The sequence below is a fragment of the Danio rerio genome, chromosome 21, assembly GCF_049306965.1.
Source record: "Danio rerio strain Tuebingen ecotype United States chromosome 21, GRCz12tu, whole genome shotgun sequence".
Taxonomy (NCBI): Eukaryota; Metazoa; Chordata; class Actinopteri; order Cypriniformes; family Danionidae; genus Danio; species Danio rerio.
Window position 1 is genome coordinate 44,863,901 of NC_133196.1, and position 27,206 is coordinate 44,891,106.

Consider the following 27,206-nt stretch of genomic DNA (forward strand, 5'->3'; position numbering starts at 1 on the left):
TATTATCAGCATTTTATAAAAAATATATGTAATTTTATTTAAAATTAATTTTAAATAAAACGAAAACTATATATATATATATATATATATATATATATATATATATATATATATATATATACATATAGTTTTAGTTTTATTTATAATTAATTTTGAATAAAATTACATTTATTTACATATAAATTATAGAAATATATAATTATATTTAAACCATATATATATATATATATATATATATATATATATATATATATATATATATATATATATATATATATATATATATATATATTTGGAATCCAGCTCTGTTGTGGTCAGTTTAATCATGACAGTTTCCATTTGTATAATGTTTTTATTAGTAGTTTAGATTTGTCCACCTCTCGGGTGTTGGAGATGTATTCATTACCATATGGGCCATAGAAATAGAATGAGTGTTTGGACATAACTCATTTCTTTGTTTGCTGGAATTTAGAACTGATTTGTTTTGAAACAAATCTTTGCGCTTAACAGATAAAATCATATAATTAAATATTTAGGCTAATGGATGTCTTCAGCGCAGTGCATGTAACACTGTTTCCTTACTCCACAAAAGTAAAGGAGTTAAGTAAAGGCAAAGCAAAGAGACCAAATGATGAAAGCTTGTTCTGTAGATGGTCTTTATCGTCACGCAGATGGTCTTTCACTGTTTTATTGTTAGTAAAGCATCCAGTTTTTCCACTTTGCGCCAATATCAAATGCGCCATGGCTTGATGCTACTGACTCATAAAGGGAAAAGGAGATGAGACTCTGATTGGTTTAATACATTGAGAAATAAAAAGAAAAATAATAATTTTTGAACAAGCAGTGAATTAAAAAAACATACATATTTAACAAATAGTCGTAAAAATTATGGATTCAGACAAATATATTCCTATTAAACATCATACTGTTTCAATAAAGATTAATAATCATGATTATTACTTTGATTATCAACTTTTATTCACTTGTGTACTCTTATTGCATTTTATAGCCACAAATAAACCAAAAAGAAAAAGAAAACCCATCTCTGGGTTGCACTGAGTTTTTGTTTGTTAGGTGGCAAGGCTTGTTCAGCAGTTTTAAAGTAGCTTCCTAAAGTCATTTTCTTCTTTGGAGCACTTCCAGCTTCAGCATCCTCCCTCTTGTGTTTTCATGCTGATTCTGGGGCTGGCACCTAAACACAGAAAAAGACAAGTAGAACAAACTAAAACTCAAAGCACTATATAAATTTCAGTGCAGCTCTTATTTTACTGCCATCACTACCACAGTCTGCATCTAAGCTTTCAGTCTGGACTGAACTGATGTTTTGTTGTAGTCAGCGTTGTATCTCATCTTAAAATGTGGATCCACAGTAGATGCTATGTCCAAAAGAGCTTGGATATCTGGGTCACTGGCTGTTTCTCAATTCCAAGAATGCTGAGACCATTCTTCCCTGGTCACCTCGGAAGAACGAACTCGGGAGACTCGAAAGAACAGAGCGCATCTTTTGGGAAATGATATGCTGTGTTCTTCCTGAAGGTCATGTGATTTTCACAGGTTTTTAACAGACAAATATTTAAACATTACAACATTCATACAACGATTTTGTCATGATCACCAGCTATCTACTACCAAAGATCTCATTCACATGAACTACAAATCTGACGGTTTATGGACTACAGATCCAGTCATGCAACACACACAGACACCTGCTCCAAGTCACCATTGATTAGACACTCCTATCGGACTGATTACTTCACTATATATACAGCACACTAACTCACAGTTATTGCTGAGTCTTGTTATCTGTTCTAGCTGCATATCAACGCGTTTTCTTGCTTTACCGTGTTTTTGATCCTTGCCTTGTTTATTTGTTTAATCCTGTTTGCTGCATGCCTCTGACCATCTGACTACCTATTGACTATAAATCTGGATTGACTTTATACATCTGTTTGCCCCTGTGTTGGCGATTGCTGGCATGACCTCGCCAATAAACCTGCATGTGGATCTGCACCTCTGTTGTCAGTGTCACTTCTCTTGCTTACAGATTTATTGATTATCCTTTTCAATATATACAACATTCACAAAAGCCTTACAAATATACTTTGCACAATACAAATAAAACAGATTTTAATATGCATTTCAGCAAATAAACGCCATTAAGGTGTTTGTGCTTTTATTAAGATTATTATATCTTTGAACTTTAATAATAAAAATGCTGCCCTTTCCACCTTTTTCATTCAGCTGCAATGACTTCTGGGACTTCTAGAGTGAGTTCTGTAGTCTGTTCACTGTAGTGAGGTCTGCATCAATGCATCCTCGATATTAAGAATGCTTCCGGGAACTTTTATGCGTCCCCCGTTCTTGTGGTCTTAAGTTTGGCGGTTGATGATGATGTTACACGAGAATACAAGGAAGCGAAAACGCTGTAGAATGTATATTGAGAAACAGCCACTGTGTTTTTAATTTAGGTAGTCCAGGATTTTAGATTTGATTGCTGTTGACAGGTCAGTATCCTCATCCTTAACTTTCAAGACTGACCAGTTAAAAGAGATGTAGAAGAAGAGGCTGGGGGAATTTGTTCATTGCCTCATGTACATTCTCCATGTCTGGTCATGTTGGGATAAGTTGTTGAGACTTTTTTCAGAAGACGCAATGTGCAGTGGCCTTTTGCTGCTCTATGATTCTCTTTATCATGGCCTGAGGTGATCCCCAACTTGTTGGACACTTTGTTTTTAGTGAGTCCTCTAGACGTTTCAGCTCATTTTGTGCAGCTAAAAACTCTTTCTTATGTTTCTAGCCAACCCAATATCAATCTGGCTGTACTCAGGTGACTGTCATGACTGTGTTTGTCCACCAGATGCCACTGTAGTTGGCCAGCAACCCCCAGCGGACTACAGTGGCTTTAGAACTACATTTCCATACATTCTTTCGCACACACACCCGGTCTGTCATCTACACTGATTTACAACCACAGCTGTCTCCGTTCTCCGTGATTACCTGGACTATATATTCAGTCATTCAACCACATTTTGTCATCGCGTCGTTTACTTTCTTGTTCCCAGTAAGTCTGATATTCCGAGTTGTTGTTCCTGACCTTGTTCTAGTATCCTGGTAAAGTCTAGTTCGTGTTTTTCTGTCATAGTTTCTTGTTTTGCTGTTTATTTGTTACTTTGCACTTTGGTATTTTGGATTTTTGTTTACATTTACATTTTACGTTTACATTTAGTCATTTAGCAGACGCTTTTATCCAAAGCGACTTACATATGAGGACAAGGAAGCAATTTACACAACTATAAGAGCAACAATGAATAAGTGCTATAGGCAAGTTTCAGGTCTGTTTACTGTCGCTGCACTATTTATTGTTAAAATCTGGGGTCCGTTCTTCGTACCTCGCTTAAATGATGTAAGATTATTTGGCAGATCCTGGATCTTTTAATCTTGATAACTGATCTCTCGCTAATTTGGTTCTTCAAACAAGTTCGTGAATCAGATTAGAATGTCTGGATGAACTGATCTGAGATCGCTGCGTGTGTTAAGAAAGACAGATCTATCGATCCTCGAAATCATGATCAGCAATGCAACGATTGGCTGACGGCACAGCAGCGTAATGACATCATCTGATTAATATTCAATTATCCATGTGAGCAAAATTACATCAAATTAGCAGTAAACGGTTTGTTAAATATGACACGCAATACCTTTCCACATTTGTTGTGAGCTGCAGGCTTTACACTTTCATTTGTCAAGACAAGAGTATTCATCATGTATTTCAATGCAAATCAGTGTATTTAGTTCTACATTTAGAAAAGATTTTCTTTATTATTGTAGCCGTTTTTTAATCGTTGTAAAGAATAACTGGTTGTTTACAAAAGCATTTTCATATTGATAAAGGTGTCTGCAACTTTTGTGAAGCATCAAATCACTGGCATATTAACTATCAAAACATGTTCATGACTGCTGACATGTATTATTGTTTTAAAAAGTCACATATTGTGCATTTCTATTATACACAATTTGTACTAAAGGTTTGACCTAGCAGAAATGTTGCCATGACAACAACTCTCGGATCAGCTTTGAAGAACGAAACGATCCTGGATCGTGTCAAATCGTCAATATCCAAATCCAGCTAACTGAGTAATCCACGTATGAAGAACGGACCCCTGTACTTGGATCCGCACCCTTTTGTTTCTCTGTTTTGATCACGCCTAACGTGACCGTGACATTGCGGAAGTTTCCCTCCATCCTCCCCATCACCACCACCAACACAAGGTCGGCCTCGTCTTCACTCAGGGGGTTGACTTCACCTTGCCTTCATCTTCAGGCAGGATCTGCCAGCTCATCCAGAGTTCCGCACTATAGACGGGGCTTACGCCAAAGGACTTTATGAAAGGACCGTAACGAACTGGCATTTATGCAAACAATTCACAATAAATGTTCAAACGTTTATCTGTTTCCTAAAGTCTTTCTGGTAGAACTGGTATTTGTCTAGTCCAGGGGTGCTCAATCCTGTTCCTGGAGATCTACCTTCCTGCAGATTTCAGTTGCTACCCATATCAAACACACCTGAATTAATTAGGACTTGAACACCACATGATAATTACAGGCAGGTGTGTTTGATATGGGTAGCAACTGAAATCTGCAGGAAGGTAGATCTCCAGGAACAGGATTGAGCACCCCTGGTCTAGACTTTCCATGTTAAAGCAGCTTAGACCATAAATTTAAGTCTTCTTACCTCATGATGAAAAGTATATAATTATTGTTATCATACAGTTTGTCATCCTACACTATCAGAAATAAAGGTACAGGAGCTGTCTCTGGGGCAGTACCTTTTCAAAAGATACATATTTGTACCCAAAGAGTCCACATTGGTACCTAAAAGGTGCTTATTAGTACCAAAATGTACCTAAAAAGTACTTTTGAAGTACCATTATGGACCCTTCAGGTACAAATATGTACCACTTAAAAAGATATTGCCCGAGTGACAGCTCCTGTACCTTTATTTCTAAGAGTGTACTAAACTGTAAGATTATTTTATTCTATGGAACATTAAAGGGCCATGAAACCCCCTCGTTTCAGCAGGGTGTTTTCACACCTCTACTTTCGAAAAAGTCAGAAAAGTGGGCGTGTCCAGCTCTGTTTAGGGGGGAGTGTCGGAGGAACTAAAGTGGGATGGTGTGGGAGTGTCTATTTGTGCACGCGCGAGTTTCAGAGTCAAAATACACACCCACACAGACAGGAGAAAGCGATGGTGTTTAACCTACATGGACATCTGTAGTCGAATTATTTGCTGAATTAGTAAATGTTGGACTTTAACTGCAGTTTGGCTCTTTCATTCAGGGAATTCATTCATGCCCCTCGCGACAAACGAGATATTTGATTCGAGGATCTGCTCTAAGCGTGTATTTTTCATGCAATGTTTGATACCGCACGGCGAATGAGAGAAAAAAAACTCCGCATTTCCCGGAAACTTAGATGCACATGGCAGGTAGCGTCAGAAAGCCGCGTGTGTTATTCCGGTCACTAAATGCGGTGCTAACATTTCTGCACTCAGTGCTATAGTTAACTTAATTCGATATGAACAAACTGAATAAACAAAGAGCACTGGTCGCTCACTTACCAAATCTGTAGAGACAGGACAATCACCAGCAACTAGAGCCGCGTCTTTATGGAGAGAATACTACAAGCAAATCCAGATTTCAGCGTTTGCAGATGAGAACAGCTCTCAGGTAAACAATAATCCTCCTTAGACACGTAAGTTATTGTTGTCGAGCGTCGCGTACACTGTTAATCCTCACGTGATCCAGATAAGCTCTCACAGAGAGAAAATGAAAACGAAACTTAACGGCAGCAAACTATAAAAGCAACACTTCACGCTTGTTTTGCCAACACAACGTGGCGTCTTTGTGGTGTAAACACGGTGACACAAATGAATATTAATGAAGTTGCACAATAGAGCGCGCTGATTGGTTTGAACCAAGCCTTACTCATGCATTAATGTATCACACTGTAAGACGTAATAAGACTCACTCAGGCACAGACGCCCAGTCTGCACGCTGGAATACACGCTATTATGTCATGACTGTGACGCAGCTTCAAAAATTCGTTTCAAACAGGAAGTACGAATTTGCTTGAAATAACGCAAAAACAACCAATTTACACTTTTTAGTGAAATATAGGTGTCCTAATAGTGTTTTTAGCAGTGTGGGACACATATACGACTGTCAACAGCTCAAAAAATGTGTTTTGGTGTTTCGTGACCCTTTAAAGCAGTCATTTTACTACAAAACCCATGGCTTTGAAAATGTTTACATCAGGAACGTTAAGATTTCAGGACGGCACACAATTGTGGAAATTGTACATTGGATGCTTATGTTTCCCCTCCACTTGTCAGATATATTTTGGAGTGCGAACAAGTTCTTTGAGGAGAGCTTGACAAGTGCATCTATGCTGTCATGTTGCCTGTCAAGTATTTTTAAGCACAGTGTACTTGCTCACAAGTCAAAAGTTGAGAGATGTGCACATACAGTATCTGCATTTGTGTACGAGCGAACAGTTTCTCTGTAGCTAGGTGAATCTTACTCTTGTTTACCTCCTAGGGAGAAGGTGTCACAGGATACAACGGTGCATATGAAATGAACTTGTACAGCAGCAAAGGAAAAGATGACATAGTATTAGTTAAATGTCAGATATCATAAGTCACCTATCTGCACACCCGCTGCAAATTGCTTTGGGGAATACATTGAACTTGATTCTCTTAAGCATGACAAGTGTAAATTAGGGGAATTGTAGTTGGTCGGCCTTCACTCTCAGTTGCCTAGCAGCGTAGTCTGATGCAAATTCAAAGTCACTTTGTTTCCTATTGTTGAGAGGCTCAGGGAAAAAATCCCTTCTGCATCAAAGCTTTTCATGAATACAAACAGAGAAGAGCAATACTCTATCCTCCCACACAAATTGGGCTTTTACATTTACATCACATTGTATTGTAATCGCGAAAGTGTTGTTGAAATGGAGCGCAGTTTAAGTGGCGTGTTTGGTGGTACGCGCACACACACACACACACACACACACACGTGGGTGGATTAATATCACCATAGTGATCACATTATGCTAGGCTTTTACAGATCTCAGAGAACAGGTGCTCTCTGAACAATTTAAGGGATTTTTTCCCATAATGTTCGCAAGATACATCCTGTCCAAGGGCTTGAGTTCATATTTCACATGTAGGTGCTAAAGAAAATAATAATAATAATAATAATAGAGATGATCAAAAGTTTTTCCTGTGTCCCTTTTGCATTTTTATTAAGTGTTAAAGAAATAAAAAGAGCATTCAAAGCAGAAGAAGGTGTGTTATATTATATATTAAAACCATTATATATAGATTTTATGTAACAAAACCATTGTAGAGATATTTGGTTGGTCTCACGTAGTACTTAAGTTGTTCCAAAACTTCATGAGTTTCGTTTTAGAAAAGAAGATATTATGAAGAATGTTGTAACCATTGTATATTATGAAAAACAAAAACTATGGAAGCCAATGTTTCAATCTAGGTTCATTGTTGATACACACCACTATATACATTTCTGGAGAGCGCCAAATATATCCCAGGAGCTACTTTTTTTGCAATTTCTGTTTTCACGAATTCGCCAGAGGTCGCTGTTTAAACTTGAGATTTCAAATTTCTAGCTCTTGTGCCATTCAGCTTGGTGTTCTCGCTTAAATCCACCAGAGGCCACTGATGACCGACTGACTGACTGACCAATACCTCTTCCCTAAACCCAACCGGTGCTTTTGTTTAAAATGCGATTTTATAACTCAGAATTCTGACTTTAAAACTGGGAATTTTGATTTTATTACAGGGAATTGTAACTCAATAACTGGGAATTGCAACTTCATGACTCAGAATTGTGACTTTATAACTCAAAATTGCGACTTTATAACTCGTAATTGCGACTTTATAACTTGGAATTGCGACTTTTAAAACTGGGAATTCTGACTTTAAAACTCGGAATTGTGACTTTATAACTTGAAATTGCGACTTTATAATTCGAAATTCTGACTTTACCACTCAGAATTTTGACTTTTTAAACTAGGAATTCTGACTATATCGCAATTGTGACTTTAATACTTGGAATTGTGACTATTGGAATTGCGTCTTTATTACTTAGAATTGAGACTTTATTACTCAGAATTAAGACTTTATAACTTGGAATTTTGACTATGTGGGAATTGTGACTTTACAACTTTGAATTTTGAGTTTATAACTTGGAATTGTGACTTTACAACTCGGAATTACAACTTTATAATTAGGAAGTGTGACTGTAAAATTCGCAATTCTGACTTTATTAGAATTGTGACTTTATAACTCGGAATTTTGACTATTACTCAGAATTGCAACTTTATAACTCAGAATTTTGACTTTAAAATTCTGAATTTTGACTATTGGAATTGTGACTATCACTTGGAATTGCAACTTTATAACTCGGAATTCTGACTTTATGGGAATTGTGATTTTACAATTTGGAATTCTGACTTTATCACTCGGAATTGTGACTTACTTGGAATTGCAACTTTATAACTCGGAATTCTGACTTTAAAATTCAGAATTCTGACTTTATTGGAATTGTAACGTTATAATTCGGAATTGTCACTATATCTGGGAATTCTGACTTTATAACTGAGAATTGTGACTCACTCAAAATTGTAACTTTATCACTCGGAATTGCGACTTTATAACTTGGAATTGCAACTCAGAATTTTTACTTTATGGGAATTGTGACTTTACAATTCGGAATTTTGACTTTATCACTTGGAATTTTGAATTTTTGTCACTCGGAATTGTGACTATTACTCTGAATTGCAACTTTATAACTCAGAATTCTGACTTTAAAATTCGAAATTTTGACTTTATTGGAATTCTGACTTTACAACTTGGAATTTTGACTTTATCACTCGGAATTGTGACTTTATAACTCAAAACTGTGGCGTCATAACTCCGAATTGGGACTTTATAAATTGGAACTCTGACTTTATCACTTGGAATTGCCACTTTTTAAACTTGGAATTCTGATTTGAAAACTCGGAACTCTGACTTTAAAACTTAGAATTCTGACTTTATTGAAATTGTGACTTTATAACTAGAAATTGTGACTTTATCACTCGGAATTCTGACATTATCACTCGGAAAAACACTAGCTGTGCATATACCCCATTGTACAATGTTTTCCACAAAGCATGGTGTGCTTATAAGAAAGTGTCTGATGCATATGGAGAGGAAAACAGTGTCACCTACAGATGGTTTGTCAAGCCCACTCACTTGTGTCAAGAACGCTAAGAATTGCTAGATGCTTTTCCAGAAGTGTTGGTAAGAAAGTGTCAGGTGCATACAGAGATGAGAGAGTGCACCGCCTATTCCTTTTGTGTTTATCTGTTTATTTCTGTGTCACTGGCATTGTCAAATGTATGTTGCGGTATAAAAAAGTAAACACTCCAAGCTTAAGGTTGCGTTTGCTGTAATGTTCTCTGGCAGTCTCCTTCTAAAGCTAAACAGCATTCCTCCTCTTCATTCCAGCAGCTCCATCTGTCCCAGCAGGAGGCTCGGGTCTGTCAAAATGATGGGAATCGGTGACAGAATTTATTCATGGTGGATTATGCCATGCTAATAATGATAGTCTCTGTTCTCTTTCATTTCAGATTTGCTTGTGTTATACATAATTGTCTCGGAGAAATGTCTCTGGATTGGCAGACTAATTACTTGTATTAGACCGAGGGAGGTCAGCACACAGGAGCATTATATTAATGTGGGATATGAGTTTGCCTTGCAGATGAAATGACAGTTTTTATGTGGTAAAGAAGTGAAATTACTCTGACTAATTTAAAAATACATATATTTTAAAAAGGGCACGGTGGCTCAGTCGATGGCTGGGTCAGTTGGCATATCTGTGTGGAGTTTGCATGCTCTCCCTGTGTTCACGTGGGTTTCCTCCAGGTACTCCAGTTTCCCCCACAGTCCAAAGACATGCGCTATAGGTAATTAGTAAGAGTATGTGTGTGAATGCGAGAGCGTGTGTGTTTCCCAATACCGGGTTGCGGCTGGAAGGGCATTTGCTGTGTAAAACATATGCTGGAATAGTTTTTGCGGTTCATCAAAATGAATGTATGAATGTATATTTTAAGAGAATAATTGTGAAATACTGCAAGCCATTTGCTACTCTGTTTTTTTTCCTTTTATGCTAAGATGCAGTATATTTGCTTGACCGCATGTGGAAGGATGTTTGTCACATATGGTTATAAATGCATTCTTGGTTTACCTTTGCAAAGCCAATAGAAAACAAAAAGAGTAATCTCAAGTCAGGGTTAGCATCCAATATTAGCATACCGACAATTAATTAGCTTCTTAGCTTGTCATATTCCACACTCAGTTTTTCATACTCCTTTTTAGTTAAACAATCCATTCATTTTCTTTTCAGCTTAGTCCCTTTATTAATCTGAGGTTGCCACAGTGGTATGAACCGCCAATTTATCCAGCATATGTTTTATGCAGCAGATGCCCTTCCATCTCTGGGAAACATTCATACCACTCATTAACACTCATACACTCTGGACAATTTTAGCCTACCCAATTCACTTATACTTTATGTCTTTGGACTGTGGGGGAAACAGGAGCACCCGGAGGAAACCCATGCGAATGCAGGCAGAACATGCAAACTCCACACAGAAATACCAATTGACCCCAGCTGTGGCAAGAAATATGGCAATTACCTAGTGATGAACTTTTTAGCACAGTTGCCTAATGTCGAGTTCAGACTGCATGATTTTCAAAGTAATCGTCTGTAACGGGGAAGTGACACTGACAAACCAAATGCAGGTTTATAGAGATAGAGATGGTCAGGAAAGCAATGATCAACACAGGAGCAAAGAAATGTATGAGGACAATCCAGAGTCATAGTCTAAATACCAGGCAGGTGGTCACAAGGCAGGCAGCAGACAGCTTAATACAAACAAGGCGAGGTGAGGGACAAAAACACGGCAAAGCCGTATATATGTGCGTGTAATCAGTATTTGAGCAGCATCAGCTGTTTGTTTGCAATCAGTCAGGATCCTGTTGTGTGTGTGTGTGTTGCATGACTGGGATTGTAGTCCATAACAAGGCGGATTTGTAGTTTATATGAATATGAGTGTTTACCAGCGATCTCTGGTTGTTAGATCGCTGCTGATCGAGACATTGTGTTACCGATGTTTTCACACTCCATGACTATCTGGGCTAGCGTTTTGTCTCTGCTTTGTTTACACTGCAAGATGGATCAGTGACAGGCTTTCACATTGCATGAATTTACAATAGGAAGAATCGCCGACAACTATGTCCAAAACATGTCTCACAACCAAAAACACATAGTGTATCTTTTTTTATTAACTACATAACGAAAAAGAAGCCTTTAATGGGGTAGAAAATTGACATATTTGCTCACCTGGATTTGAAGAGAATTAGCGATTTTTCCTCAACTTTTTGAACCGGTTGTGATATTTCTCACATGACATGTTAAACAGACACGAGTACTCCTGCCAATTTTCCACTAGTTTTTCCTCCTTTTCTTGGGTCCAAATAAACTGAAAATGAGCCCTTTTAACTTCTCCCTCAACCTCCCGCTGGCCTGCAGGTACCCACACTAGTGAATGCTGCTTTCTCATTGGCTGTTGGTAATTGCAGATGTTAATTTTAGTCAAAACTTATTTCACACGGCATGACAGCTCCAGATATTTAGTATGCCAAATATCTCACAGGCATCAGCGACTCATCTGCGATTCTCTCAGATTGCATCTTTGATAGTTCACATTGTATGATTATCACTCACGTGCACGAGCACCGATTTGCCTGTAATTGTGAATTTATCACTCGGAACTGTGACTATTTCTCTGAATTGCAACTTTATAATTTAGAATTCTGACTTTAAAATTCGGAATTGTGACTTTATTGGAATTGTGACTTTATAATTTGGAATTGTGACTTTATATCTCGGAATTCTGACTTTACAACTCAAAATTGTGGTGTAATAAGTTGGAATTCTGACTTTATCACTCGGAATTGCGACTTTTTAAACTTGGAATTCTGATTTTAAAACTCGGAACTCTGATTTTATTGAAATTGTGACTTTATAACTCGGAATTGTGACTTCATCATTCGGAATTCTGACATTATCACTCTGAAAAACACTAGCTGTGCATATACCCCATTGTACAATGTTTTCCACAAAGTATGGTGTGCTTATAAGAAAGTGTCTGATGCATATGGAGAGGAAAACAGTGTCACCTACAGATGGTTTGTCAAGCCCACTCACCAGTGTCAAGAACGCTAAGAATTGCTAAAATCATGCAGTCTAAACTCTGCATAACACCAAAAAGGTTGACCCACCCATAACTCATTAAGAGAATGAGCACAACCCTGTTAGACCTTATGCCAGGTTGCAGATCATATTTTACTTTCCTTAAAATACCAAAAGTGGATTCGAACATGGCCTTAATGCTTTTGCGCCATGAGCTTTAGACTTAAAAGTTTAGACTAAATTGTTAAAATAGAAGCCAAAATAAGATATTTTATAGAAATCTGAAAACCTGTAGCCATTGATAGGTTTTCAGCTTTTGTCAAAATATCTTCTTTTGTGTTCAATGAAAGAGACTTATAAAGGTTTGAAACCATTTGAGGGCGAGTAAGTGTTCATATTTGGGTGAACAACCCAGTTAGCTAATTAACAAACTGATTAATAAACAATTTTACGTCCCACTTTATATTAAGTGGTCTTAACTAATATGTACTTGCATAGTAATTAATAATTTGTTACAATGTACTTATTGTGTAAAATACATGTATTTACTATGTACTTATGCTTGATTAAATACAAATATGTCATTACATTTGTAATTAACTTTTGTAATTACATTTGTAAATACACTGTTGACCATCCCTTACACCTTAACCCACCCTTAAACCTACCCATACCACCAAACCTGTCCATAACCCAACCGCTATCCCAACTCAAAAGCACCACAAGTGTTCTCAAATACATTATAAACACTGTAAGTACATTGTATTTTTTTTTTTTTTTGATGTAAGTATATATTAGTCAAGGCCACTTAATATAAAGTGAGACCCAATTTTATTTTAGTATTGGATTGTCAGTTCATGTAAACTTTGGTTATAGTTAAATCTATTGCTAATAGAGTGCAATGTACAGACTGTGGTTGTGAAACTGTTGTGTGGGTGGTAGTTTCACGAATCATGAATGGCAGTATGACAGACAGAGGTGAAGGGGTCAGCAGAAGCGTAATGAGTCTAGAAGACAGACTGACACCTGGAAAATAGAGGTCAATTTGTCTATCTGCGGCAAAAGCTGGAAGCCTTCTCATATCTAGCACACACTTAAACTGTTGAAGATGAATGTAATATCCTTTCAGAGATCGGAAAGATTTTATATAACTCATTTTAAGTGAAGCAGAAGGTGTCTCCAGAAGCAGCATACAATAAATTATATGCTAAGTATAATCACAATCACAAAAAAAATGATAGTTTTAGGGTGGTTTTGATCTGGCATTTCTTAACAAAGCCCAGAAGCTGTCAGCAGCAGGTTGGCACACTGCATGTGAACATGGTGATGATGTAACTGTGAACAGGGTGCGGAGATACTGTATACAAATCTGCATAATTTGACAGTTTAAGCTGCCTATCGTAATGATTGGCCTGAATATTTTGATTGGACGAACAATTCATAGTCTTGTGCCTTACCCAGAACATTAAAAGACATAAACAAATTTAGATCACTTTAATGATTAACTATTAGAATTTTAAGAGACTTTCAACCAGCACCACAAATGTTTCTGAAGACAGACACCTATTGCGCATTTAAACCAGTGGCGTATCGCAAAATGCGGAGGCCCCCCTGCAGGGATCGCTGACGGGGCCCCCTGATGAAGTGGGGAGGGGATAGGTCATACGTCAATTTGCATATCACAGACGTCATCACGTTCTACCGTTTCTGTTTGTTTAACAGCCTATGGTTACTAAAGGGGTATTTATAATTGCACTACACTTTATATATGCATGTTTATTTAACTAAATTTATTGCTGTTTGAATACAGTATGTCATTATAGATGTGTAGTGAATGTGCAGTAATCTCTCATATGTAATAAACTCAGACAAGTTCAGAAACTGTCACTAATATCTGTGATTGTGAACAAGAAAAGAATAAACGGTCCAATTAAATTGTTAAAATAAAGCAGAAGTAGATCGGTTAGACTGTACAAGGGAAATACCTTCACACTGCCTGTGCTAAATCATTTGTCGTCGGTACACAGAGGGGTGATCTGCTCTCGGGCTGCAGGTGGGAGAGGCTGCTGTAGAGGACTGACTGGGCCGCCTGTCAGTGCTGTGAGGCGGGGGAGGGGTCGGCGGCATCACACGCAGCTCGTTGAGAAGAGTAGGGACGGTACAGTATGGACAAATGACAGTTAAAAAAAAAAAATCTCCAATAACACACAAAAAAGTCGCTAAATTTGTCGCAAGGGGTGTCTGAAAAGTCGCTAAATCTAGTGAAAAAATCGCTAAGTTGGCAACATAGGCGGCAAGCAATCAGAATGAAGTAGTCCACCGCTTGAGAGGTGTTCAGAGAACACAGACCTGTGAACTTTGGTTCCGATCACAGTTGTTCCCTAGAGTTTGATTATTGCGGTTGCCAGATTTTCAATTATTGAAAATTGCGACGACGCGGGGCCCCCTAATCAAGCGGGCCCCCCCGCGGTGCGTGCCCTGCGGGCCCGTCCGCTACGTCACTGATTTAAACGTGCTAATAGCATGTTAATTCTTGCTAAAGCATGTTGCCTACATGATTTACAAATTCATGCTAGCAAAATATAATTAACCAAAAATGTTAACAAATTGATATCAAAAGTGTGATTTGGGACATTTTCATGTAAAACTCATGTGATTTTATTTAAACAAATATGGACACATGGAAACTGACATCTCATATGTCAGTGTTCAACTGAGGTTAAATGTGTTTCACAAATGATTTTAACATGCGATTACACATGTACCTCATGTGAATTTCTGTTGGGAACATGCTAGAATGATGCTAGCAATATGCTAAAAACAGCTGAAATGTAACCATGTAACAAATTAATGTAGATCAGATACAATAAAGTGTTCCATTTAGCAGACGATAGCAAAATATCCCATAAACTGACCACACAAGGGCCTGTTATCTGATATACCAACACAATCTCATGGCAATTCATAACTTTTTGATTTAGTGGCTAATTCGGATGATATTCACACGATCTAATTATACAATTTGCTCATCACGCAATGGCGGTTGGGATTATGGGTGGGGTTGGGTGCCACGACTCCTTGTTAAAATCGTAAAAGTCTTGTTAAAGTCTCTGAGCCGTATGAAGACTTCGAAAGTCAAATATTAAATTTATCTTTTAGTATTTAGTTATATTGAGTGTGAAGTTAAAGAACAGTTCCAGTTCCAGCACAAGTTAAGTTATAGTAAGACATTTGTGATATAATATACTCTTGGATGAAAATGTAAAATTAACTATAACCAAATAAAAATTACAGGTACCAATTGTTTTTTTTTTTTTTGCTTGTTTGAAAACAAATAAACAAAAAAAAAACTTATATTTTAATTATTGGAAAAAACATTTACTTTTTTGTCTTAAGTAATAGAGAAATATACGCAACGTGGTGAATCTTCGTAATTATAAATATTTAAAAAAAGGCACTATCCAAACTACATAGTTGTTTTCTTGCCTAAATAGTACACTATGTTGTCCAACAGCTGCAATATATGTCAAATTGTATTGAGTCTGTATTGATCTGCTGTCACTCCATGTGGGCGAAGTAATACACAAGGCTGTACAGGCACTCTTATTGCAGAATATTGCACAGCTATCAGCCAATCAGATTCTAGAACCATACAAAACTGTTGTGTATATATATATATATATATATATATATATATATATATATATATATATATATATAAAATGAATCGCCAACTTATCCAGCATATGTTTTACGCCGCGGATGCCCTTCCTGCTGCAACCCATCACTGGGAAACATGCAAACACGCATATTTACACACATACACTGGGACAGTTTAGCTTACCCAATTTATCTGTACCGTATGTCTTTGGACTTGAGGGGGAAAACAGAGCACCTGGAGTAAACACACGCGAACACTGGGAGAACATAAAAACTTCACAAAGAAACGTCAACTGACCCAGCTAAGGCTCGAACCAGCGACCTTCTTACTGTGAGGTGAACATAATAGTAAACAGACTCGTGATAAGTTGAGTTTACTCGCTTCATTTGTGCATCAAATCCGCTTCATTCGCGCGTCAAATTCACTTCAGAACAGACGCGGATTCGCGTGATGGCCAGGGCTTCTGTCTGCCCGGTGACTCTAGCTTTGTTGCTGAATGGCTAACGTGGATTTTATTGAGAAAATAACTGTGTTTATGGGCTTTATGAAGGCTGAAAAATTTTCCCCCCGGGACACCAACAACAGGTGCTACGTCATAATCTCACAAGAGCAAGCTCCTGATTGGTTAACGCAGCGCAAATGTCCACTGAAGTTCAGATATTTCAACTTGAGCGATTCCCGCAAAACGCTCAATTTGCGCCGAGCCATTCGCGCATATCACACCATTTGCTATGCTTAATTTGCGCAAATCCCGTCATTTGCGCATATTATGCCACAGGACGTCTATTCGCACCTTTACATTAACTTAACATGTAAATCACTCGGACTAAACGCTTCTTCCGCATCTGGTGTGAACACAGGATTAGACCTTGCAAATCAAGTTACAAATCAAGCCACATTATAGTGTTATTTGTTAAATTCAGAATGTTACTTACGTTCAGTCCCATATACTTCACTTCAAAGTCGAAACCGCTTGTAAACGAAGCAATAGAAGGGTTGAGGCTCGCCATTCCCTGCAGTCACGATCTCTGTGTAGATCTAATCACCAAAAACAATCTTGCCAATGCCCATTCATCAAAAGGCTTGGAAAAAACAACCCTTTGGAGAATGGAAAGAACAAAAACCAAGCATTATGGCTGCAGAGGAAAGAAAAATCAAGACAAACACATTATTAGTTTATTTTTATGGATGAAAGAGAAAAGCCCTTCACTAACAGACTGGAATCATAGCCACTGGCTTCCACAGAAAAATGCCTTCAAATCTGGTGTCAAAGTAAAGTTTTTGAAAATGTAGCCATTATGATTAATTTATGGATATATAAACATGCATTGATGACTAAAACAATGCTGAACAGATGGACTGTATGTGTGATGGCATACAGTGTTTCATTATAAAAAAAAGAACCACCAACTACTGGCCTGGCATGCATACACAAGCACAGTGTTTTAGGCTACACGACCTCAGAAAGGTTTTGTCGCCTATCCAAGTTTTAGGAAAGACAAATAATAACTTGACTTGTAGTTGCTCATTTGGTATCAGAAGTGGCTTATATGAAAGGCAAAAGCCTCGAGATCAGCGGTTCTCAAACTTTTTTAATCAAGTACCACCTCAGAAAAAAATTATCTCTCCAAGTACCACAAAAATGAGCAGTATTGAAATACTCAAGCGAAGTAGGCCCAGTAAAGCAGCTACAACTCTGCACAGTTAAAAAACGTGGCATTACCTCAGAAATATAGGCTTTATGTCATATATGGCATATTGTACACATAATTTTTGGCAAATTTTGAAATGTGTGTAGCATGTTTTTTCCAGCATTAATAGACATGTGACCCAGACGGTGATGTCATCGGTATGTGAATTGAGCTTGATTTTTCAGTAGCGGCTGCCACCTGCCAGAGCTCAACGCTGGCATACACTCATCTCATATTTATTATATCAGTATAGTGTAAACTGTGTTTTAATATTATTCAGGCTCTTCAGGACTGAAATCCAAATTAATATAATAACTTCCTTTAGATTGTGGAGACAATATTCACACACACACATATACATATATATATATATATATATATATATATATATATATACATATATATATATATATATATATATATATATATATATATATGTATATGTATATGTATATATATTTACATATATATGTATATGTATATATATTTACATATATATATATATATATATACATATATATATATATATATATATATATATATATATATATATATATATATATATATATTTACATATATATATATATATATATATATATATTTACATATATATATATATATTTACAGTTACATTTAGTCATTTAGCAGACGCTTTTATCCAAAGCGACTTACAAATGAGGACAAGGAAGCAACTTACACAACTATGAGAGCAACAATGAATAAGTGCTATAGGCAAGTTTCAGGTCTGTAAAGTCTAAGAAGGAAAGTATTAGTATTTATTTATTTATTTTTTTCGGGTACAGTTAGTGTGATATCCAGAGAGGCAATTGCAGATTAGGAAGTGAAGTGGAGACTAAATAGTTGAGTTTTTAGTCGTTTCTTGAAGACAGCGAGTGACTCTGCCGTTCTGATGCAGTTAGGGAGTTCATTCCACCAACTGGGCAGATTGAGCGTGAGCGTTCGCGAAAGTGATTTCCTCCCTCTTTGGGATGGAACCACGAGGCGACGTTCATTTACAGAACGCAAGTTTCTGGAGGGCACATAGATCTGCAGAAGCGAGAGCAGATAAGAAGAAGCAAGGCCAGAAGTCACTTTGTAGAGCTTTGAATTTGATGCGAGCAGCAACTGGCAGCCAGTGCAAACGGACGAGCAGCGAAGTGACATGTGCTCGTTTAGGTTAATTGAAGACCACTCGTGCTGCTGCGTTCTGGAGCAGCTGAAGAGGCTTGATAGACGTACCACGGTTTGAGAACCACTGCTCTAGATTATTATTATTTTAGCAAAATAAATAATAAATATATGATCATGCCTTCATTTTGAATCATTTGATTTGGGCAGTAAGGTCTGATTTTGCTTATACAAAAGTCCTGTCATTTAACAGAAATAATGTACAGTTTAGAAATTAAAGTCATGGTGCAGTGGGAAAATAATTAATATAGTGTATGACTCATAAAATTGAAGGGCTGCATCCATACATCTCTGTAATGACTCAATTATCTTATTATTAAAGTCATCTGGAATGGCAAAGAAAGTGTTCTTGCAGGACTGTCCGGGTTCATCAACATTCTTTGGATTCATCTCCAGTGTTTTATTATTATTATTTACAAAAGAAGAAATAAATAGTATACATTAGCAGCAAATACATGAGCAAACAGTTCAGCTTATTAAAATTGATTATCAAATCTCATTAGTCGTTTCTTCACTGTAAAGCTTATACATTCTGAATAAAGAGCAGCAAATGTATCTCATTAATTTAGATTTTTTTGTTTGATTACATTAAATAACAGGTGTCACTTTAAAAATGCACACATCTAACGTTATAATAAAAGCATTTGTCTGCTTTTCTTTTTATGCTCATTTAGGACAAAATTAGTTGTGTTTGAAAAAAAATAAAACAAGATCGACATCTTTAGATATTAATATTATTAATTATGTTTATATGTCTGTTTAAGCACGCACCCAAAGTTCAGACTTTCACTCTGCTTCAAATCGCATGTACAGATTCCATTTGGGAAACAGCGTCTGTTCATCACTATGGAGCGCGTCAGCTCACAGGTCACGTACCTCTATATAAATGTTTTGAGAATTGCATATGAAGGGGAGGCGGCAACTGTAATGAAAAGAGGGTCCCGCCGTTTTTATACTTATTTCAAAGTGTTTTTATGCCTAAACAAAGCAAAAGCACAGAACACACTCACATTTAAGAGCAAGGGGCGGCCCTTGGTGGTTCGGCGGTATGGGTTGAGTATAGGGAGGCTAATTAGCTCTTTAATGTTCATTTGCCGAACTTCAGAGAAAGACTGAAATTACGGGAAAATACCTTTGGGATGATAGCGGGATAGAACTGTAAAATACGAGAGACTCCCAGGAAAAGTGGGAGGGTTGACAGGTATGCTCCTCTCCCATCTTACCCCAGCTCAGTAATGTTCATATCTGGAGACTGGGCTGGCCAATCCTGGAGCTCCTTGACATTCTTTGCTTTCAGGAACTCTAACATGGAGGCATAAGGAGCGCTATCATGCTGAATAATTGAGTGCATATGTCTTGATACCACAGGCTGTTGATGTTGCCATTCACTCTGCAGATGTCTCGCACGCCCCCATACTGAATGTAACCCCAAACCATGATTTTTCTTTCACCAAACTTAATAATACACCTTCTATAGTATTTCTATAATATTTGTGATGATTAGGATGCAGTTCAGCAGACGATTCATCAAAAACTCTACCTTCTGCCACTTTTCCAAGAGATCAACTAGAAGTCAAGTCATTATTTGTTGCTCTTACAACTGGGATAGAAGACAAGACTTTAGTGTTTTGATTGTTCATGTTAATGGAGATTTTAAAAATGCTGCATTCTGATGGCAAAGACATGAAGGAATAAAATAACAATGTTTCATATTCATGCCTAATCCCATTATCTATCCCTTTGGCCTTTAGAATGGGTAAGGGTGTTTTAATTGTCTTTAAGTTTGAGGTGCTTGAGAACGTGCCAGATAGCCCTTCATGCAAAGATTTTTCAAGACCACACTACAAATAAAGTTGTATGTGAGATTTTTCAAGACCCACAGATGCTCAAAAAAGGCATTAATAATATTAAATATAACATAGTTCTAAAACAAACAATGATTTACAGTCATGCTCCTCAAATAAATGTTTAAAACAGTCAATAGTCCCACAAATTATTTTCAATTCTCATACCTACAGTAATGACTTGATAGAATAGGCAACCCTGGTGGGAAATTAGCTTTTTACAGCACATCAGGGAAAACATTAATGTTGTTTTCTTGTGGTTACATCCTTGAATATGAGCACTGTACAAATACGCTGTACAGTTTTAGCATCTTGCTACATGTTCCACCAGTCAGAACAGGGATGCCAGGGGAAACCCAGAGGCTCATTCATTTTTGAGATGAAAACAAACAACACTTTCTAAAGTCCAAATACTGTGCAAAACAACTTTATGTGTGAGTAATATTTCAACAGTACTGTGCTTTCTGCAATTATGTAGGTGTAAAAGTGGGGACCTGCTTCTTAGAGGAATGTTTTTATCCCTAACCCTTCACACACTAGTTCAAGAGCCATGGGGAATAGGTAGGGGTAATACAATTGGGATTGGGCTGTGTAGATTATTATCATGTCAACGTACCCTCGCAGTAAAAAAACAAAAGGAATAACTCATTAATAATCATTAACAGCTCCATAAAACATGTACATGCACCAGCATCATTTTTGTTTGTCTTGTCATTTATAGTCTTTAAAGGGAATCTGTCAGTTCAACTAAATGTCAAGTCAAAGCTGTCAAAGTCAATTGTACAGTGGGGGAAAGTATTTGATCTCCTGCTGAGTTTGTATGTTTTGCCAATGACAAAGAAATGATCAGTCTAGAATTGTAATGTAGGTTTATTTTAACTGCAAGAGACAGAATAGCAGCAAAAAAAAAAAAATCCATAAAAATGCAAGTTATAACTATTTGACCCCTTCACAAAACACAGCTTCAAATCCTTAGTTTGCAAACAAAGAGGTCAAGCATTTCTTGTAGTTGGTAAATGCACATCTCAGGAGGAATTTTGTTCCACTCCTCTTGGAAAATCAAAGTCATTAAGTTTTTTTTTTTTTTTTGTGCAGTCTATAACAAAAAAAAAAAACACAATATCAATAATTTACTTTTTTTTTAACAGTAACTAAGGGTAAACAGGAACATTCAAAAACCATCAGTCCCCCTTTCATGATTACCAGTGATCGTCTTTCATAAGATTGCTGGATTTAACTAACTATAACCATGGACTACAAATCCGCCATTTCTGGACTACATGTTCATACATGCACTCCGCTCACACTCACACATGCTTCCTCATCTAGACTGATTACACTCACACCACCTGAGGACTGTCAGAGACTGATTGCACACACTTTTTAAGCCACACACACTCACTCATTCACTTTGCCGAGTCTTGTTTACTGTAAGTAGCACTACAATGCGTTTCCAAGTCTTGTTATCATGTGTACCGACCTTAGCCTTCTTAGCTTTCCTGTGTTAGTCTGCCGCCTGCCTTCTGACCTCTCAATTGTTATATTGCCAACGATTCTGGATTTGCCTTTATACATCTGTTTGCACCTGTGTTGACCATTGTTTGCCTTACCACTGAATAAACCTGCATGTGGATCCAACCTCAGTTGTTTGTGTCACTCCCCGACGTTACACCCACATCCCACCCCAAGGAGGAGAATTAAAAAAAACACAACAACAATAGCACCTACAAGAATCAAAGCAACTGAGTAAATATACATAAAATATACATGACACACGCACACATTAATAAAAAGAGCAGAGACGTTTCTTAAACGAAAAAAAAATATCGTATAAATCAGCGAAGAGGTGTGTTGTATTCCTGACAAAATTAATTAGAGGATCACAGTTTTCATAAGATTTTTCACTCAACGAGGGAGTATAAATCAGCCCAAAGTCATTAACGTCATCCTACTGTAAGCCAATGTATTCTTACTTTTCCAAACTTATTGCATTAAAGTCATAGTTTTCCAGTTAAACTGATGATGATAAAAGTCAAGACGTGTGTTTTTTTTTATCATCTTTATTATTTAATTTTATTTCTCTTAGAAGATTTTCTCTGCATTTTATTACTAATTAATTCTTTACACCTCATGAACTGCGTTTTAACAGTTAACTATAATGTAGACAGAGCACTTTTTCATTGTTTTTTATTATGAACACACTTGAAGGGTGTGCATGACCTTTATCTTTAAACACAAGAGTTCATGAGTTGTTAAGAATGAATTAATAATAACGTGACCCTCCAAGTAAAGTCATGACATAAAACATTAACAAGTTGTGAGCTCATGTTGCACTTGCACTTTGTGTGTCAGGTTGCACTTTTAATTAATATTCTTTTTCATGGAGCCAGTTATGTTTTGTGTTTGTGTTCCAGCTAAATTAACACATTATCTAACAAACACAAACTAAAAAGTAATTAAGCCAATATTCAAACATGAACTCATTTTGAAGGTAAAGATAGTTCTTGATTAGTGCATGCCTTAACGCCTCATGAGTTCATAATCAAGTAATGTTTAGTTTACACATTAGTACATCATTACTTATGTACTGTTATTGCTAAATGTTACAGACACATCTCAAATATGAGTATAGGATGAAATGAGAGTTCACCAGAAATGCCCAGGCTGACTATATCTGCCAAATGACTGCTCTGGTTATGTGTGCGCTTGCTTGAGTAAATTGGAGAGGACAAGTTTTGACTATGGGTTACCATAGTTGATCATTACTTCACTCATTTACACTCACAGTTTCACAATTTGTTTTGAAAGACGTTCACCTTTTTCAACAATTTGGTTGTTCGAGCCTCAAACTCCTAATGTTTTATAAATGAATGTATGAATGGTGTGTAAAGGCAACTTGCACTTCTTTAATTATGTTACCTGCAGCAATTTAAGAAATATTAAAAGCTCTTTTTTGACAACCAATAAAAATTAAATGTTAAGTACATTACTGTCACGATCACCAGTGATCTAATCCTTGCAGATTAGTGAAAAACTATACATCTGTCACTGAACTGGACTACAAATACCATAACGCACCTCACACACACCAGTTTCTGATTCCTCCTGATAACACACACACACAGCTGGTAACTTAACTTGGACGGATATCCTGGACTATGTATACACCACACTTGCACACACACAGGGATAAAGCCTGGTTTATACTTCTGCACCAAGTGACCGGCGTAACCCACAGCGCATGCAACGCGCGTAGCTGTGCATTTATACTTCTGCGCGCTGTCTCTGTTGGTCTGCATTAACACTTCCGAAACGCTAGTTGGCAGTGAGGTGTAAATGTTCCTCTGTGTTGAGTATCTTCGCTGCTGTTTTGCTTTTCCTGAACACTTCCTGGATGTAAAAGTGGCTCAAACTCGCTCATTTTAAGGCAGGAACTGGCGGACGTGCAACAACTTTAACTATGAGGTAAACACAAAACAAAACTTTCCATCCGGAGCTCCTTCACTGGACTCCACACTTGTAAACAATCCCTCCATCAGGGTCACACCATTCGCGCGGCTCTCGGTCCCGCCCAGACTCGTCAGCGCTACCAAGCCTACCAATCACAGAGCTTGTGCTATGCGTCGTTGTGACGTGTAGTTACATTTTTGAGAGGTGCACGTCAGCGAAGGGCTATGTGTCAATGCCATAGCATACGCGTGCGTTTGACGCAGAAGTATAAATCAGCCGTAAGTCTTGTTAAGCTGTAGCATTATGAAGCGTTTTTCTTTTGTCTAGTCTTTCCGTCCCTGTTGCCCTTTGCCTTGTTTTGTTTATGCTGTTTTCTGTTTGTACCAATCTCTTTTGCCTGTGACCCTGGTTACTATTCTAAATTGCCCTTTATGTTACCGTTTTACCATTGCGTGCCTGACTACTCTTGTTAATAAAGGTGCTGCATTTGGATCCTCAACTCCGTAGCCAAAATCGTGCGTTACAATTACATTTAATATTTCAGGATACTTAGCTTTTAAAAATTTTTTATGTAGTTTAAAACCTGTTAGCCAGCACTCACTTTTGGGTATTTAAACCTACCTAACTTTAAACAGTAACAGTTTCTGACTCCAGTAAGCTACAAACACAAATTATGCATCATTGGGAAGAAGACACTTTGAGCTTTACTGTGATAAAAGGGGAAATTACATGTTAAAAAATATTTTAAAAAGTTATACATTATGGAGTTGTGAGAAAAAAAATTAGTATTGTGTTCAATACTTGTTTTTCCATATACAAACACAGGAAAACATTAATGTAATGTCCTAGAAAAAAAAATTGACTTGAAAGCCAAGTGTTTCATGAGTTTATATTTTAAATTTGATTAAGATAGCATGCAAAATTAAATTTCTGTAAAAAGTTTTCTGAGACTATATCGGTGTCCTTCTTTCCGTCACCGCCAGAGACATTTTCTCAAAAATGACCTTCCCAAACTAAAACATTAACAGTTGCTGAATGATTTGGTCTACGTTCACAGTTTATGTATCACTGAAGACACTTTAGGCTTTATTTATAAATCTTTTATTGATTTTCCTTCGCCTTAGTCCCTTATTTATCAGGTGTCGCCACAATTACCAACTATTCCAGAATATATTTTACACAGCAGATGCCCTTCCTGCTGCAACCCAGTAAATCCATTCACATTCACACACACATACACTACGGCCAATTTTGCTTACCCTATTCACTTATACTGCATGTCTTTGGACTGTGGGGGAAACCGGAGCACTCCGAGGAAACCCACAAGAATAAAAGGAGAGCATGCAAACTCCACACAGAAATGCCAACTGGCCCAGCTGGGACTTGAACCAGCAACTTTCTTGCTGTGAGGCGACAGTGCTAACCACTGAGCCGCCGTGCTGCCAATTTCAAATTTCGTTTTTAATGTATTGTTAAGTAACTGATTTAATGTTTGATAAACTACATTATGATTTATGAGTCTTTCTACCAAGCCAAGAAATACCCACAACAGACTTTCGGTCAGTTCAACAGAAAGCCTAAGCAAGCAACCCTCTTCACATAGAGAACAATATAACTGAAGCCCAGCATTATGAGCAATGTTCACCAAAAGGTTACATTCACAAAATCAGCAGGGGCTGAGAAGATGAGGAAAATGAGAGTTTCTCTGTTTGCTCCATAGAGAGGTTTAATGCAAGCTTTATGAGTCAAAATCCATTATAAGAGACTCACTGAGGCTCAGAGGTAATTATGGCCACCTCTCCTTATTTTCACATTGTCTTTCTCTCTGTTGTAAATGGCTCTGCAAGCATGTCTGCCGCTGTGCATGTCATTTACAGCTTTGAAAGCTGGGTTCCTGCTGAAATCTCTCGCTGACCAATCTTCTGAGACAAACACACACACTCGAAGAGTGTGCTTTTTTTGTACAGCTTTATAATTCACACAATAAACAGGAATGCAGATGCAATTTCCATTAAAAAATCTAATCTCCAAACTTGAGGTGTCCATCTAAGTGTCTGCCAGCATTCCATACACCATCCATTCTTAATTCTGTCATTCCATTATTTAGTCTGTCAATAATCAGTGGGTATGTAACCTATAACATACAGTAAGAGCAGCAGAAAGGGTATGCAAGTCTTATTGTTGTAAGGTAAAGTGTTAGCACTGGGACACAACAAGCTGAGTAGAGCATTGGGCTTCGTTGGGCCGATACATTATAAGTAATTCATTCATTCATTTTCTTTTTGACTTAGTCCCTTTATTAATCAGAGGGCACCACTGCGGAATGAACTGCTAACTTATCCAGCATATGTTTTATGCAGCGGATCCCCTTCCAGCTGCAACCCATCACTGGGAAACATTCATACATGCTCATTCACGCATTACGGACAATTTAGCTTACCCAATTCACCTATACCACATGTTTTGGGACTTGTGGGGGAAACTGGAGCACCCAGAGGAAGTAGCAGTAAGTAGTGCTGTCGCTGGTTCGAACCTCGGCTCAGTTGGCGTTTCTGTGTGGAGTTTGCAGGTTCTCCCTGCGTTTGCGTGGGTTTCCTCCGAGTGCTCCAGTTTCCCCCACAGTCCAAAGACATGCGGTACAGGTGAATTGGGTAGGCTAAATTGTCCGTAGTGTATGTGTGTGGATGTTTCCCAGATATGGGTTGCGGCTGGAAGGGCATCCGCTGCATAAAAAATGTGCTGGATAAGTTGGCGGTTCATTCCGATGTGGTGACCCTGGATTAATAAAGGGACTAAGCTGACAAGAGAATGAATGAATGAATGGATTCTCTACTGCTATCTTACCTTAACCATCTTCATCTTGAAGAATCTCCCCTTCCAGCCCTACTCCTCCCATTTCCCCATCAGGGCCGCACAGAAGCCCAATGGTTAGCATCATTGCCTCACAGCAAGAACGTCACTGGCTCAGATCTTACCTGGCCAAGTCAGCATTTCTGTGTGGAGTTTGCATGTTCTCCCCGTGTTTGCGTGGGTTTTCCCCGGGCTCTCCGGTTTC

At 37.6% G+C, this 27,206-nt stretch overlaps 1 long non-coding RNA gene across 1 annotated transcript; it reads right to left on the reverse strand.

Annotated features, from left to right (window-relative positions):
• Positions 1-639: 639 nt before the first annotated feature.
• Positions 640-27,206, reverse strand: LOC141379916 (uncharacterized). Its single transcript, XR_012396938.1, has 2 exons — positions 27,127-27,206; positions 640-1,192 (listed from the first exon to the last, which is right to left on the reverse strand). It is a non-coding gene; the product is annotated as an uncharacterized lncRNA (long non-coding RNA).